Below are 18,824 nucleotides of genomic sequence, written 5' to 3' on the forward strand. Positions count from 1 at the left end.
ACAAGGTTATTGCTGTAGTACCACCAGCCTACTGGAAGTGGAACAGTGAGCATGCGAGACATCGAGATCTTTATGTCATACAATTGCTTGAAGCAACCGGAGAGCTGTCTCGGTCACTTACCATCGGGAGCATCTGGGAAACATTTGAAGAGGTCTTTGCAGCTTCGCACCGGCTGTTCCCTGCTGCCAATGGGGGCATACATACTCTGGATTTGGAACTCGAATTTCTGCAAATACATCTCGAACTTGGTACGGTCCAGGTCTTCGACACGGACTGGGATCTCATCACGGTACTAGGATAGAGTTCAAACAAGGATGTATCCACAAGATTAGAATCGGTGAGGGTAATATGGAAACAAAAGAATCCTTTTAATTTCACTCGTTCTCATGCCTCGGTGAACTCATGCAAAGTGCCAGTATCAATGTCATACCAATACGCGGTCTATTGATTATTTACAGTCACAATTATCATGACGCTGAAACATGTTTTGATTCGACAATTGCAGCAAATACTATTTTAGCAGCTTACACGGAATATTTGCCGAACAGGAAATACGTCACCTTAACAAACAAATAACCTTTTTACTTCGTGTATCTTTTTGTCACTATCATTATAATTTCTTCGATAAAGCTATGATCAATCAACTGAGTTTGTAAACTGCGAGAAGCGGTTATCAAGTAAGGCTACCTGACGTATTATACTTGATTAGTTTCATTGTTTTCACTCTCTCATTTTTAGCTGAGTACAGATAAAATCAGAGTGGAAAATCATTGCCGACATTGGTCCCTCCCCCCCCCCCAATTGTTTTTGAAACACATTTGAATGTTACAAATTTATAAAAGTTATCAGACAAAAATAAGTTTCATGCAAACTTTCGAGCGCGTCACTGCCGAAGTTGAATACTCACGTAGTGTGAGTATTGATCTGGACCCTTTGACTGTTGTGCTGGTGGAGCGAAGGCGTAGCCCTGTTGAGGGAAAAATAACAAATCATTATGAGATTACTGAATTTGATAATATTATCAACAGGTCATACAGAGTGCTTCGCAAGAATGCCTTTTGGCATCTGAATAATATGATTAAAACGTCTTTTCAATCTATTTATTGGCACCGAACAATCAAAGAAATACCTCGACCAGAACTCACCTTGTGCGAGAAGTTACTCCTTCAAACTAACATAAGACTGAACATGGGAAGACATTAATGCTAAATAGCACACCATTCATTAGAATGAAAAAAATCAAGGTAATGCCTTGTTCAAAATTAATCTTACGTTCTAGTAACTTACCATCTGCACGGCTTCTCCCTGCCAAGAGAAAGAAAGGAATCAAGGTTTATAAGGAGTTCGGAGGAACAGTGATTGAAACATGATGGTAATTTTCATTTTAAATTAAAGTACAAGATATATATGAATCGAGAATAAAGAAGTGGTTATGGTTCGATTCCATGTAGTTCCATGACCATATGGTCACTTCATTCGTCTCGCATACAGCTTTCGTTCACCAGTACTGAATGTCGGATCTAATTCTTTTACGTTTCATATTCTACATTTTCAAAGAGACGATATATCATGCGGTTATAGAGATATTATCAAAGTAATGGAATGCAGCTTTATCATGTATGGAATGTCCCTTGTATGTAAAGAAATACGAGGCTTTGCGACAGCATGTAAAATAGAAATGGAAATTTGGTTTGAAATCAACGGGAACACTTTGCATAGCCTTGTCTAGTTTATACTCGTCAAGGCTTTATCATTGCCCGACTTCACTTTGTTATAAAACGATGGGTCTCAAATTCCCTAAAGAGCCTTGAGCATGAACGCTACATGATTCAGTTTGATGGTAAACTGTGGTATAAAATGAGGTCGACTTGGCACGGATTCCGTGCTCACATCGGACAGAACACTATGAAGTGTTGTTAAGAGGTACTGTATAATGCCATAATATTGATAATGACGTGGTGCATTCTTACGGGAGGTCCGGGAGGTCCGGGTGGACCAGCTGGGCCGGCTGGACCAAGGGTTCCTCTCTCTCCTCGCTGACCCTGTGATAGGAAAATCCCAAAGAGAGGACGGGTTACAAACCTGCACAGTTAGATCGGGGCACTCTGACAATCACATAACACAGTTTAAAAAGATCCGGCTAGACAGACTATACATTCAACACATCATGATGCCCACAAGATAGTGTGACATAATCGGAATAAAAATCTCAGATATAAGGGTTTATTGTCGTAATGGTAAAAAAAAGACATGGGGTGATACTCATTACGTTCGCCATCAGTGTGATATTCAAAACAAACTAGTTGTTGTAAAAATATGCTCTACACTACAATGTGTGACTGAAACACCTGCTGGTTGTTCTTAGTTACATACTTCCGTTAAACGATGAGACACACCAGCGTTGCTCTACTTACGTAAACACCGCGCAGACCTGGAGGGCCACGGGGTCCGTCCTTTCCAGATTTACCCTTGGTTCCAGGGGTACCCTGTTTAAATGAACATTTTGTTAGAATAAGATGTATCAGACAGATACTAAGTACATGGAATAGGGTAAAGGTCCATTCAGTACATGCAGTGGTCAAGGGATTTTACATAAACTCATAGAATCACATCAAACGTATTGATGTTACTGCTAAAGACTGCTTGTTGTATGTTACATTTATATCAGCCATTTTCCGATATTATCATTTCCTTGTTTCAAGGACGGGATTCAAGAAATCTTATTCAACATCACGATCCGTAAGACCTGATTGCAAGCATCATCAGTATCTGATTTCTTCTCTATAGAAGAATGGAAGAAAGTTTACGAATCCGCACATTCTCCGTCATCCAGTTTTTACTACAAAAATAGTTTGGTAGCAAACCATGCACATTAACATTGTTTATGACAGACATTCTCAAATCACAAAGAATACTTACAGGCAGACCGCGGGATCCTTCTCCTCCAGTGTCACCACGTCGGCCATTTTCGCCCTGCATTGGTGAGAGGACTTGTGGTGAACATTTCAAGTTTCCCAAAACTAACAACTTGAATTTCATCCGACTTAAAAGGACTAGAGGGTTGTCTCCCACATCCATAGAAGACATACCGGTAATGAAAACTGTGTCAGTGAGAAAGGTAATTTCTCTCATAGAACAGGTATCAAGATAATCATTGTCATGTTATAACATCAAACACTAGATAATTTTTTGTTCAAACACAATATAGACAATGTCAGTGTCTAAAATATCATGTTTAAACTATGCGAAAAAAAAGGAACGAATAGGGCAATGCAAAGTCAGTTGGACATTTTGTGTTGCTCTAGAATAATGAGTCGACATGCATCAACATGGAAGGGCTTCAGCGAAACCAGGGTCAGACAATGCGCACCATCTAGAATGGAGAAGGGGGCGTTAATGAAGCATATTATATTACTGCTCAATCAGAAGGGGAACACTAATAATGGGTCAACAAACTTACAGGCTTTCCAGCAAGACCAGGGGCTCCAGGACGTCCGGACATCCCTTTGTGTCCCTGAAATATACAAGAAAAGTTCGCGTTGATAATGTATTTCAGAGTCTTTAGTCAATTGGACTGTTCGCTAATAACGCTGTGTGATTAAAGTTAAGAGAAATAAAATGTATTGACTTTTCATCTAAACGTAATCCTCTTAACGGCAACGTTCAGCTGTTAACGAAGGGACATTAATATGTTCCCAAATATTGTTGGATATAATTACGATTTGATTCTTACAGATTAGAGGGCGGAATGACACCAGTGTGAAAATCTTTCTCGTACAGCTGTCATGTGTTACTTACTGGAACTCCTTGCGAGCCGCCTTCTCCCCTTGGTCCGGCGGGTCCAACAGGTCCCTATATAAAACACAAACAAATACTGGTACGTTACAACAGCACAGTCATAATCAGGTGTGTGTCTTTTCAGAATATCAACCTTTTTCTGCAGTCGCACAATACCTAAACGAGTATGTATTTCTACTACAGTATATGAATCAAGTAGCGACACATTCATTATAGATACAGATATTTCCTTCGCAAAACTATACGTATTAGTCATAATATGTAGAGTACATAAAACGTATAGATATAATCTGTGAAAGTAGATTACTGTCTATGGCGATACGAGTTTGAACTCCAACAATGTGATGGCAGAGATGTCGCAAAAGGTATAGATGGTTACGTCCTTGTGCAGCAATATTTGGCGATTTTCCCTTAAAAAATACTGTGTTTGTGTGTTTCGTCACGGTATCCTACAGAAAGTTCCATCCTTTATACAATAGTGAAAAAGCCTCCATGTACATCAATGAATGGAGCATTACAGTATACCTATTTCCAATAAATATGGGAATACTCTTGTGCCAACGTCAAGCTACATGTAACATGAAGGAAACTAAGGGAGTAAGCAACATTTTAAACGAATAACTATACTTCCATGTTTGCAATAAAGTGATCCGGATACGATGGCTGCTGGGACGTACGTCCCAGGTGCCTAACAAACTCCTACAGACAGTGAAATGCTACGTTCCGCTCTAGAATCACGATACTGAAAACGTCTTTGATAGATAGTTGTGTAGAGACTCCTGTTTGCTAGTCAAGAAACTATAAGGACTTCAGATTCACGTCTCACCAAAGGACCAGTGGCTCCCTCGTCTCCAGCGATTCCAACCGCTCCTTGTGCTCCTTGCTTTCCGCGTTGGCCTCGTTCTCCCTGGGCTCCTACAGGCCCAAGTGGTCCCTGTCGGTGTGATGGAGAACATATCAGAATTAATTGATGTTAAACCAACAAATGTAGACATAATCACCTGCAAGCGGTGTTTGTGAAATGATTGGTAACATTAACTATAGATGAAGTACGTTTAGGCATTCTATCATGATATCTGTAAACTGGATAGATCTCAAAGTACAATAAGAACTTGATGCCAATCTAATGCCAACAAAAATAATGACCTCTACTCCTCTACTTATCCGGATTATTTTGTGTAACTGTTTCCTGTAAAGTGCACAAAGTAGACAAATTGCAAAAAGCCCACAATGAAGAACTTACCCTCGGTCCCATCAGTCCATTGGTGCCGTCACTTCCCCGAGCACCAGAGTCTCCTCGAGATCCCTTAGCACCGGCTGGTCCCCGCGCACCGTCTTTACCGTCACGACCCTGTGAGGTGAAGGGACGATAAATCCACAATTTAATCCTAAACTGTCAACCTCACTCGAAAAAGGATATACTCCTCTTAAATTATCATTTCATTTGTTTATTTATCTATCTATTCAGTCTTATTAAAAAACAGGGTACTCTTTTCAGAGCCAAAAGGCCTGCTTTCAAAAAGAGCCCTGTTAACACAGATATACAACACAGATAGGAACTTATCATTTTTGAGCCCGATCATTTTGAGCCCGATGAAAACAAGTAACACAAAGAATATAAGATACTGGTGCGAGAAAGATAATTATAAATTATTGTTTATTCCGTTTCGTATGTAAATATACATATACAAGTGTCCTTGATTTTGTTTTAACTATCATCATCCATAAGGATACAAACAGAGAAATGAAAAACACAGAACTACGGGATTTTCTTTTCAATTTTGGGTGATAAGGAATTAGATGTGTATGTAGAACAAAAGATGATAAGTTGGACTTACGTCACTTCCACGGAGACCTGCCGCTCCAGGGGCTCCAACAGGTCCCCTTGGCCCGTCATCTCCTTGTGTTCCCGAGGGTCCATCTGGACCAGGAGCCCCGTCACTTCCCTTTAATTGATATCAAGCAACAAGTGCACATTTGTCACCAGATTAACTACTCGACAAACACCATTCTCATTTATCCATGAGAAATTGAATTGGTAGAATGAGATAAGGACTGTGTGTTTGAGATTATTCAATTCAATTCAATTCAATTCAAACTTTATTTCATTTTTCGAAAAGAACATAAACATTTCACTTTCTTTGGTAACAGAGTATAAGGTTACATATAATCAAAACAAAGTAAAATTACTTTGTACTTAAAAGTATTGAGTATACTTGTTTAACATCCGTCTCATAGTCTATCCATTTAGCGCTTACATTAGCAGTGGGACTAACTACTGGAAGTACCCTAAAAAAAGCCTGTTGCAAAGTTGTTTGTTTGGGTTTTATTTTTCAGAATGCTTTGATACTCAACATCACAATCACATGCCTAACGCTTCGGGTTTCCTGTTAAGAGAATGCGTCGAGGGAATGTAATAATCGATAGTGGCACGATGAATCTTATGCATTCTATTCACTAAATGTTGTTGTAAACTGGCTGATGAAAATGTAAAATGATTGGTTCCCTGGGCCTGTGAAGACTGGGAAGGCAGACTTACCGGTCGTCCGAATGCGCCGGCCGCTCCTGCAGCCCCCGTCAAGCCAGCAATACCCTGACAGATCAACACATCATGAGATATTAGTAACAGGTCTCCATGTCATCAGTGTCTTTGTATTTTCTTTATCATCTAATAGATAACAATCATTTTTACGAGTTTGTCTATGTGCAATGAATTTGTTACTTCAATTCAAGACAGTACTTGATTCTATTAGGTTTTTTGCAGCGATATCCGCGGCTGAATAGTCATTTACACTGGCTATGGTTATTTTTCCATAAATCTTGTTTTCTGTGGGTTTTTTAATTGTTCTTTAATGAATACAAAAAGAAAACTTACGAAACACCTTGAAGTAAACATTTTCATAGAAAATAAAGTAAAATAATGTTATAACATTTCTTAAGTCTACCATGTAATTACTGAAATTTTAACTTATTTTACTTTGAATACTTTAGTTACTTACTGATTGTCTTCTTCTGACCTCATTTAGATATAGCGAATGTCACAAAAAAAAAGAGACGACAAAATTTTTCAAAATTAAAACGATGTCATTCAGAGAGCGTTGAGTGACTCATCAGATCGCGATTCAAGATAAACTATAATCACTATGAAAAATCATTTATTCATTTATCTATTTATGTGTTATTCATTTATTCATTCATTTATCCATCTATCTATCTATTTATTCATTTATTTATTTGTGGTGGAGTATAGGAAGACAACATTACGTAAAAGGCATTGAAGAGCATACTGTCAATGAAACCGCGCTAACTTACACCAGGTCCAAGTATTCCAGCCTGACCGCGGGGTCCAGCTCCGCCACGAGGTCCCTACATGGTAGAACATGATATTATGTGGACTGAATTATAGCGAATGAGTTTATGCCAGAAATAAAAAAAAGCAGACATTATACATGTATACGCAACGATGACAAGGCAGCTGACACGAAATGCATTATTTTAGAGGGATGACTGTATAACATAATCATAGAAGCTCTACCACCTATCTATTCCCTGAGTACAAGAGATTCAACAGCTGCTTCTCACGAAAAAAAAAAATAAGTAAATAAAAAAAAAACTGACCACTTCCCTCGAACTTGATGCAAGATGAAGAAGTTTTTGTGGTCTCTCACAACTACTCTCACTTACACGGTTCCTTTACAAGTGAAAAAATGTGACTTTCATGTCAAACGAGTCATATCAAAATAGACCTTAAAATCTTCTTAGTTTTGGTCTATTTTTCACATCCTCTCATTCTGAGAACACAAGTGATGATGATGATGATGATGATGAAACAGCATTTATATAGCGCCATTTATCTGTAGAAACATTCAAATGCGTCCGGCTCCCACAATGTGTCACACATCATTCACAAAGTGTCCCTTTATATGCTGCTGATTTGGCGCCCACATTACTATCAGTTGATATCGATACATTATACTCACCATGTTACCAACGCGACCTTCTTCTCCACTTATTCCAGGTGGTCCTTGAAGCCCAATGATGCCTGGAGGTCCGCGAAGACCAGGGTTACCAGTTGGTCCTTTCAGACCCTGTCAGCAACAATGAAAGCAGCGCAATAATAAACATAAAGTCAATGAAAATAAGCCAGTTCGGAGCTAATTCATGCGCACATGGGTACATTTAATGACCTTTCTTCTTGCTCGGTTGGTTATTCATAGGCACATCACTCGTTTACAAAGCAGTATAATGCATAGGCTTGCCAATCGTGTTAAAACAAAGGATGAATTAACTTGCGTAGACCAAGTGACCGGACTGATCACTTGGAAAACTTGGGAAAGCATCCATTTCATTAGTTTGCAATGGATATATCAACAATCTTTCTTTTTTTTTTATTTGTATTGCCAAATACCATTTTCAATGTCAGGTGGATGTACTTTATGACTTATGGCCGGGACAAATGTTTCCTGTTGATTTTCCCTCCTATCACAATGGAGCTCATATCATGACAGCACACGACACCACACACTAGCCATGATCACTCAATCGCCTCTTGATTGTCAGGCAAATACGATTTATTGGCGCCATCCCGCCACGCTGGTACACAGGATACAGATCTTAATCTGCAGTGAGTTACTTATACTACTCTATGACTAATAATGCATTTTCCTTCTAAGATGTGCCACATCAGATCTTTCCCAGTAATGGTCTTTGTCACACACACGAACAACAATAAGAAAAGAGAAGTTACAGGTGTGATTACTGAAGTCAAAATGAAACCCTAAAGTCTGATATCATTCACAGTGATCAAAGTGCTTACCTGTACTCCAGGATCTCCGTTAGCTCCATTGTTTCCGCTTGATCCCACAGGGCCCTACGAGGGAGATAATCAATCGTTAGTTCCCTATAAACATTATCACCTGGATGTCTTGTGTGAATTACCTTCTAATCATTACGTGTTGGAACATCATTTACAGCATGACTTGTCCTTAAGCATGATGAACACTAATATACAAAAACACCCTAGAGTCTTATTTCTCTCGTAAATACAACGTCATGCCAGAGTACAGCTTGATATCCTACTTGTAGAGTGGTGATAAATGACATAAAGTCGTTCGGTTTTGTGTTCTTTGTTTTGTTTTGTTTTGTTTTGTTTTGCTTTGTTTTGTTTTGTTTTGTTGTTCTTTTTTTGGGGGGGGGGGTAGAAAATAGGAAGCGATAATTGCTGCATTGTATATAATAATTATGCAATTTAGTATTTGGTAAAAGAAAATATTCAGCATCTTCAGAAAAAGATCCTTTCCATTGTATGTATCATGTTCTTGTAAAAGCTTTAAATATCATCTATCGTACCTCGGTTAGTGTCATGTACTGAGGAATAAACCAATAAAGAAAACTACAGCTAGCATTGATGGTAATGGAAATACGTTTAAATCTTTTTCCCTTATTCCTTCCAAAACTGAGGAAGGAAATAAAAATATAATAAATTTTGTGGTTGTGAAAATGTCGTTGTTGTCTCACCGGCTCTCCGCGTGGTCCAGGGGGTCCGTTCATTCCAGTCGATCCAGCGGGTCCCTGTAGTAAGTTTCAAGAAATTACGAAGGATCGGTAAAACATACATGTTAGCAAACCTACATTGGTAAAAGAGGGGCATCGCCTTTCAGCGAGTACTTTTCAATTCTATTTACTGATCAGTATATTTTCCTATGACAAATACGTAAGAACAATATGTTTCATACTTTTTCTTTCATTCAAAGGATATGTATACACAGTGTGTGTGATGGGTTGTCCAGCCCTATTCTTGGCGTTTTGACCACTGTGGTCAAGAGTTTGAAGGTCCATTCAATGTTTCAACTCAAAATATAAAAAAAAAAGAATAAATTGAGTAATTGTGCCATGCTGAGAAGAGGAGAGGTATCTAATGAGAGCTAGATGAGAGAACGTACCGCAGGTCCTTGCAGACCAGACTCTCCCCGAGCTCCACGTGGTCCAGTAAGTCCCTGTTGAATACACAGAAGGAAAATATTGTTTCATTTACCAGCTCAATACATATCATCTTCTCTTCAATACGAATTCATAACATGATTTTAAGTCCATCGTGTGAAGTTACAGCAAGGATTATTAAAAGGGATATCTCCGCCTTTGTCGTCTAACAATAATTGACGATTTCACGCTTCTTGAATAATGCGGAGACAGACACGTTAATTCGAAAGCTTCAAAGTCAGAATCTGTACATGTGCTTAGCTGGAACATATTCTAACAGTAGTGATGGCCAAAAACAAAAAAGATAGAAAAAAAATTAACAAACAACCATTTATCGTGTTTGTGATGAAAACAAGCTGAAATGACTTCCGTTGCAAAACTTAACATGTGACAAGTTATCATCACCTTACACTAATTGATTTGCTCATTTTGTAGTTCGAGACATTCTGGCACGTGATATAGTTATCACTGTGCCTAACAGAAGGACCCACAGGACTATCAAAACGCATCTTTAAAAAATAAGCGAGTTATGTCTTATAAATGCCATTTTGGTCATATCGTGAAATTTAATTCAATATAACTTGATAAGAAACACTACTAAAGCGTACTATCAAGCAATAAAAGTACAATGACCCTTAGAAAGCATATGAGATGACAATGCACTACTAAAAAAAAATACTGAAATTATTGTAGTAAGTGTCTCGCTCTCTCTCTCTTCTGCTAACAGTATATGACAACATTATCGTGGTGTTTGGTAAGCATTAATGTTGAATACCGAGACATTCCTGCCCCAGGGCCAAATTGGTTTGGTAAAATCTTGTAAAATCAAGTGAAATTTTCCTCATCGAGTCAAGTACACCGCGATTGGATGAGTAAGAGAAATGTCGCTCTGACGACTCTGCCTCCCTGATATCAGTATCCCCTTGATATCAACCCACCTGTAGTCCAACCCTTCCACGTCGACCTTGAAGGCCTGATGGTCCAGCTTCACCCTTCTCGCCTTGATTTCCTTCTGGTCCTCGCTCACCTGGTGCGCCACCAGGTCCCTGGATGAGAGGGGCGGGGGGGGGGGGGGGGGGGAGATAAACACGCATTACGCGAAGGATCCAGGATGATCAGATACACCAAGGAGACATCACATAATAAGGACAGCCAATCGTATTCTTCCCTGTAAGTTGCATAACCTTTTTTGGCATCTCAAACACTAAGAATTTACCCAGGTTACCCAGAATTAACCCAGGTAATAATTTAAAGGAATTAATTTCTACATAATATCTATTGATATGTAATTAATACATAAGATATTATCTATCTGAATTCATATTTCGTAGGCGCAATAAAAATCACAGTATGTCATTGTGTGTACACACGAATGTTTTTTTTTTTTAATCAGACAGGTTTGCTCAATGATTATTACACAATACTGAACATTCATCGCATGACTGTATTCTTTCTGTCATCATTTTTCAGCTTTGTTAACATTTTTCTGTGTCTATGTCTATCTGTCTGTTTATCTGTCTGTCTATCTATCTCTCTCTCTTTGCGTATCTTTTTCTTTGAAGTCATCTCACTATAATTATTTTCATCTTATTATTTACGCGATAATATAGAGATCAGCCTGCTTATTTTCATCTTATGATAATAGAGACCAGCCTACTTACAGGGTTGCCAGGGATACCGCGAGCTCCTTGCGATCCTTTCTCACCATCAGGACCCTGTCAAGAGAATCGTGACCTCAATACAGTCATTCATGTTATCAATAAAAGACGCATTTTCACACAGAGAGAAACATCAAATTACATCTTGTTCTGGCAATATTTTTCCGTGTTAACCTTTCTGAAGATGGTCTTATTTTACTCATGTTTGGGAGGATATCTTGTCTGTTTTCACGATATGTTAATCAACTACAATGCTTTAGGATTTAGCTATGAATACAACCTCATACAAGCAATCACTGGTTTAAAGACACTTACATTTTTAAGTTTATTCTTGTAATCAATATGAGATGAATGACTACCTAATGCTACTGACAATATTTATCTTTGTGACTAATTGTAACACCGAATGAGGGTGAAACTAGCACGTGATGCAACATCATACTTACGCGAGCTCCCTTGGCTCCGGTGGGTCCGTTAGGTCCAGGATCTCCTGGTTGTCCCTGAAAGAGATATACACACCGAGAAGAGGTTAATCAATTTGAAAAATAAGAATCAAACTTTATCCCTACAGCCCGGAGTATAGGAGTAGACATTTTGACGTACATAATTATACAGATCTAGGATCAGAATCATCAGAAAAACGAAATGGAGTTACTTCATCATCTACCTGATATATATCCACATGATTTCGTTAATCAGTTTAAGATTTTGCTTAAGACTTATCTTTTTAGTAGATAGTTCTTTGGAATAGTCCAGTTGTGGGTCGGTCAATGGAGGTGCACACTGGTTTTGATTTTCATTATTTATCGTAATTATACTCTGTATCTATTTTTTTTTCTTTTTGGTATGTTTGTACTTGTATTTTGGTATTTTTGTATTATTCTGGTATAGATATTAATTTTCCGGTAAACTGTGCGCTTAGAAACATCGGTATTAAGCGCCTTATAAATGTATTGTATTATTATTATTATTATTATTATTATGATTTAACCCTATCTTAACCGCGGGGGGGGGGGGTCAAATTGACACACTCCCTCAACGTTTCGCGCCATGATGAAGCCCAAAGATTTTGCCGCGCCATTTCATGATTATTTTCATTGAAGTCTGCAGCATATTTGAGACCAAATTTTGCATATGCATGTCAACCCGAAAACAGCTCAAATCTTGATATTGTGTGCAAATATGCAAATTGTGTTTTTTGGTTAAACTGATATGAATTAAATTAAATCAACTTTTAATCATTCAAGTTAATCATTTCTAATGTAGATAAGCTTGAAAAAGTGCCTGCAACAAATTTTGGCGAAAAACAATAGAAAACAAAAGGTCGAAAAAACAACAAAAAACAAAAGAAATTACTTTTGATTATGCTAGTTTTTGCAATGAAATTGTTTAATGTGTCTTGAGGGATTCTGACGCAAAAATTTGAAGTAGTCTCAAGTAGCCCAGTCAGAATAGGGTTTAAGAACTCCATATTCACACCTATCCTGTGCCACCTTGGCGAATTCTCGAATGGCTCGAACTTCCTCATGTATAAGTTAGGCCTGTGTAGATCGATGTGTGTGTATGTATAAATGGTGTGAGGTGTATGTGTGTGTGTGATTGAAAGAATGTCATTAACGGAGCACCTGGTGAAGATTACTCCACTGAAAAATCATCCAGAGTGCAATGCACGTCCTTTATTTTCCAATGAGAGGTGAAAATTGCCTAATGTATCAAAGGGCAAGTTTTCAGCAGCACTGCGATACGATTATTAATGTAACGTGATATTCACTGCTCTTCCAATATTTTTGGTGAGGCGAGAATAATAAAAAGAAGATGTTCGGATAACGCGCCATGTACAGTGTAGGAGGGATGGGACATGAACACTTCTTTTGTTATGATGTTATTTTTACGACTCATGTGCCGAGATAAGGGATAAGATGGGAATAACAAGACTCACATTGTCACCACGACCTCCAGCTACTCCTGATGGTCCTTGGGGTCCTTGACTTCCCTGATTGCAAAGAAATCATTAAAAACATTATCTTAAATTCCATCAAGTTTTTCTAGATAAAGAGTCATCGAATAGAATGAACAAACTTAAAGGGATAGTACAGTATTGGTGGAGATGAGAATTGGGCTTTCAACTTTTTGCGAGATACCAAGAAAACAATTATAAAACAATACCATTCTAAGAGGAATTCAAAGTTTATACGATGAAAATCGGGTTTGGAATGACTGAAACATGGATAAACAAAGTAAAACAAACCGATCGCAATAAAAGGTGGGACCCACATCTTTTTAGAATTGCTCTGTATTGGATATCACAGCCATTTCAAAACCAATTTTCAACAAATAAACGTTGAATTCCTCATGGAAATACATGCTCTTTCATATTTCATAAGAGGTTTCTCATTATCTCACCAAAAAAATGTTAGAAACCTGAAATTAGGTCTCAACCAAAACTATACGATCCCTTTAATATCATTCGTCTTATAGTCCATTTAACACATTTCGTTATGTCTACTCAATGCGTGACATGAAGCAAAATCATGTAAAGGAAATAACAGCTTATAATGTGTAAACAGAAACATCGAATCCATATAGCAACATTTACCATGTGTACGGTACAACAAATAAAAAGTTGATGCGCAGTAAATCTGTTTAATAACAAAGTCTGATTTCATCCACACCTTGATACAAGAAGATCTACATAAATGACAATCGCTAACTATATTATCACTATCATCATCATCGTCATCATCATTATTAGGTAAGAACAAGGTTTTCATTTCGTAAAAATCTAAGATTTCATTTCTTGACAAAGGCTGATGATAAAGAATACGTTGAAAAGAACTAAATTTAGTTTTTATACTACATGTATATTCGGATTTTTCTTTTTCCAATGTAGAAAATTATTGGAGAATAATTCTGGACTATCACTAGTGCTAGCTTTTTCTGCTCCTTTTAACATTTTTTCCTCGAAAAAATCAAGGTAGCTTTGAACGTGCTATGATTATGTATGCATGTATATACCTGCACATACATTTGTATGTTGTATCATATTCTTATTATAAAAATACCCTCATGCAAAATGCATTATGCAAAACTATATACATAATGTAGGCCTATTCACATTCTCTTGTAAATATGTTCTGTTGTTAATAAGTTGAACTGAACTCATCGTCGTCTTCATGGTCGTCTTATATCATATTACTCAACACTACCACCTTTGTGACACGTAGCTTTTTGCTCTAAGAGGGCGTTTTGTGTCGAGTCATACATAGTTTGTTGGATTGGTACTAACCCTCTCGCCTGTTCGTCCTGCTGATCCTTGATTACCACGTGCTCCTTGATCACCCTGAAAAACAGATTGATATGTACAATGGTAAGTATATACAAACCCAAATATTGGCTTTGACTTAAGGTGGCATGTTCTGGTTAGGACTTAAGATGGGGTTTTTGATGCTTGTTACCTTGTCTACGAAAGTTAGTAGTTTAACGGCACACAGTAGTTTTGCCTTCCTTAAGCTTCGGACTAGCTGTAGTGATTTCAGGTGTGCGTTCTGCGAGGATTATCATTGTAGGCCCTACGACAGTCTTTTTGAACAATACACATATCAATTCATTTACATCAAAGAAACACCTTGGGCACCGGTTGGAACTAATTCTAAACATGTACATATCTTATTAAAGATACAGTTTACCTATGGGAACAGTGATATAAAATTTTATCGACTTATCACATTTGATGCATAATATGTGTAGGTCAGTTGTATCACAAAACATCCTATCATATAAAGATTTTGCAATAAAACCTAAAATATAGCGAGATGTCACTGTTTTTCTTATTAAACCATAACTGTAGACCGTTTAGTCTAGAAACAATTTTATTATAACTATTGTTCACATTTTGTATATTCAACAATACTTAACAATGATTATCCTGATTAAAAATTTTACAATGATTGTTTCTATGCCTAACTCACATTATAGAACTATTTTGAAGCACTAAAGCTGTGTTTATGTTTCATCTGCAAATGGAAAATAATGCCTTTAATATCATTCCTCGAGTTTACTTATCGCAGGGTTTTGCTCAATTATGCTGCACTGCTTTATTGCCCAATCACAACGCCTTTCACGAAAGAGTTCATGAACAACGATTCATTTCGCTGCTGATACTTTCATTTCAAGTTATGATGAATATAAGAAATGGGGTGCGCTTACGTCTTCTCCCATTTCTCCGCCAGGTCCAACTCCTCCACGAAGTCCAGGTGGTCCCTATGGCAAATGAAGTTCAAGTGTCAAGATTTACACTTTGATTGATTATGTCACAAGGAGGATTGTTTACCACAGATGAGCAATATATAGTTATTATATGCAATATGAAACGGCAGAGTAGAGGTTTAAGTCGTGTCGATTGGCTCGTATCAATAATGTGAGTCTGATCAAAACTCCTGACTTCTGATGCTGTGGTTTAGAATGAACTTTGTCGAATGTGAACATGAGGCTAAAGAAAGTGGAAAATATGATGTTTTTCAGCATTTACGTGAAGAAACAAGAGATGTGCAAAAATTATCGCCTGTGCATATTAGACCAGTGTCAATCAAATTTTTCTGATAACTTTAATTTGTGCAATTATGCCAATGCTAAAAATATTCAATATGCTAAGCATTACATTTGTCAGGGGAGCACATTGCACGACTAGAGGAGGCAATTCGTGCATAAACACTTACCTGTAAACCACGGAGACCAGGTGGACCCATGATACCTGAAGAACCAGTGGGACCCTGTGGAAATATCACATGTCAAACGATGTAGAATAACAAAGACCTTAGGAATCATCAAACACGTATGAACATAATAAAAGGTGAATACAGTAACAGTGGTTTGCAAACAACGTATTCATAAAGTGTGGCCTTTTCCCAGGATCTCATCTTAAGTCCCCACCTCTTCCTAATCTACATTAATGATATTTCTATGATTAGCGCCATCATCATTGTATACTTTTTATACATACAATATTCATCTCACTGTAATTTAGCTTAAGGATATTCCAGTAAAACATGAAACGAGTTCTTCCTTTATAATAATCCAGAAAAGCGCTCGGGAATTGTACGGCTCTGCATTATTTTACCAAGTATAGGTCCATTACTTTAGAAAGCTTTGAATAGATGAAATTCATGTATTTCAAAAGACTTTATAATCATGCACTGCTTTGTAACTTCTTGCAAATATTAACATTCTGTCAGGTGCGTAAATAATGTAAGAGCAGTTTGTTTCGTTTGATTCTTTGTCATTTCTCATGATGGGAGGTGCAGATAATTGTATGATGGTGTCACAGTCGGAAGCTACAAGGTTTATCCCTCTGACCCGGCCCTCTGACTCACCACTTCTCCCTGGCGTCCTGCTCGGCCGTCCAGACCACGCTCTCCTACCAGACCAGCAGGTCCCTGCAGCCCAGCGGCTCCACGGAGACCAGGCTCACCCTATTGGAAGTTAGACATGAAATAGATACCATAATTATTCTGTCATTCACTCATAGCCTATTGCCTATTGCATATAGATATTTTAATCTCTATATAATACAATATATTGTAATATCGATGATATTAAAAACATGATCCTTTAAAATCGAATCTGTCAGGAGAAAATTCTAATTGTAGATTTGATTTAGGTCGTCGACATCCGACCCATAAAGTTTTAACAGACATTGAATATGGTCTTATGTCAATAAGATTTGATGTATACGAAATTAGCAGGAGGAAATCATCTGGGGGAAAAAAGTTCTTGAAATAGCAATTCAAGCTGACTTACTTCAGCACCAGCAAGTCCGCTGTTACCCGTCGGGCCAGGAGGTCCGCGCTCACCGCGATTTCCGCGAGCACCAGCGCTTCCAGGAACACCAGCAGGTCCCTGTCAAAACACGACATAATATAACTATATCATGACTTGCATATGCAAACAAATATTACAACCATAATGACAGGCTGTCTTTATCATCATATACAAAAGATTGATGCCCTACTTCTTTATCCGCTGTGATTTATCATATTCCTACACATTGTTATCTTCTGTATACCTTCTGTTCTGAGGAATAACCGTATGGGTTAAATATGATTAGCTTTACTTAGGCCCGTGTAAAAGTTCAACTAACGCAGGAGATCACTCACGAAGAGCTCACTCATGTTCATGTACATTACTTCTGCTCTGCCAGTTAAAAACGGAAATATAATGATTCTTTATTTTATTTTCATCTTTATTTTGATTTTTTGTCAAGCCAGTCTGTGACGGCCTTCATATCTAATGACATGAAAGTCGAAAGTTCTAGGCGAAAAACGTTTGAGTGTTAATACCCTTGGTGACTTTGGTACTTACCTGACCTCCAGCCAGTCCCTCAGGTCCCTGAGGTCCATCCTCTCCTCGTCGTCCCTGAGCTCCTGTAACTCCGACCTGCCCTGGTGCTCCGGGTTCTCCATCCTCACCCTTCACAGAACAAGAAACATTTGTGTGACTTTCTCTCACAAAGAAAATACACGACGACAAAGAAAAATACCAAACGAGAACATCTCATGAGAACCATTTTGCTAATAAAATAGTGAAGAGAATGGAAATGCTTTCACAAAGACCTGCGAATGATTTGCCACATTGTTTGATCATTACAATAAACTAGACAAGAGATTGATAACTTGGATTCAGCGGTCATGAAAAGTTCGACAGCTACCGTTGGTCTTGGTTCAACTTTGAATATATGGTTTACTTTTCCGCCTATCGATACAACCATCTTAAACATTGATAGAACTTGACTTACACGGTCTCCTCTGGATCCTGGTTCTCCTGGTGCTCCTTGGTTCCCATTGAATCCCTGAAAGAGTGTGGGACGAAAACAAGGTCTTTATGTCATTTTATTTGTCAGCGAATGATGAAAACACTACAGCTTTTCCATTTCTCTATAAGAAAGTAACATAATATATTACCAGCTTAACGGCAACAGATCAATAGGCTAAAACCTCCTTATCCTGCGGATATTTCGAACTTTAAACTTCTTGTCTTGTTTATATGTCTGAAAAACAGTCGTTATTTTCTCATGCATTCTTCTATTTATTTGCACTCACAGCCACAGGGTTTCAGTCTACCATATAAAGAATGCCAAATGTTGAAGAGAGTCAAAAGTGAAGAGATAAAGTTGAGAGCTTTCAAACAGCTTCAACCGTCTGTCAATAACAGAGATGATAATATAATTTAAAAATGTATCACTGAAGTTTGTATATATGTGTGTGTGTGGGGGGGGGGGGAATAAATGGATATTCATTGGTAGGCACGCAAAAAAAAAAAACTTTCTGGTCCTCTATTAACCACCTACTAACCCTAGCTATCAATCTTCTTTCTGACAAGACAAGTCAGAATAC

The 18,824-nt window shown here is 37.9% G+C and overlaps 1 pseudogene; it reads right to left on the minus strand.

Moving 5' to 3' along the window:
- LOC139732800 (uncharacterized) overlaps positions 1-18,824 on the minus strand; it is a 62,672-nt pseudogene that overhangs the window by 4,118 nt on the left and 39,730 nt on the right.

The sequence above is a fragment of the Diadema antillarum genome, unplaced genomic scaffold, assembly GCF_040938485.1.
Source record: "Diadema antillarum isolate AM-2024a unplaced genomic scaffold, OU_Dant_1.0 seq00000447_RagTag, whole genome shotgun sequence".
Classification (NCBI taxonomy): Eukaryota; Metazoa; Echinodermata; class Echinoidea; order Diadematoida; family Diadematidae; genus Diadema; species Diadema antillarum.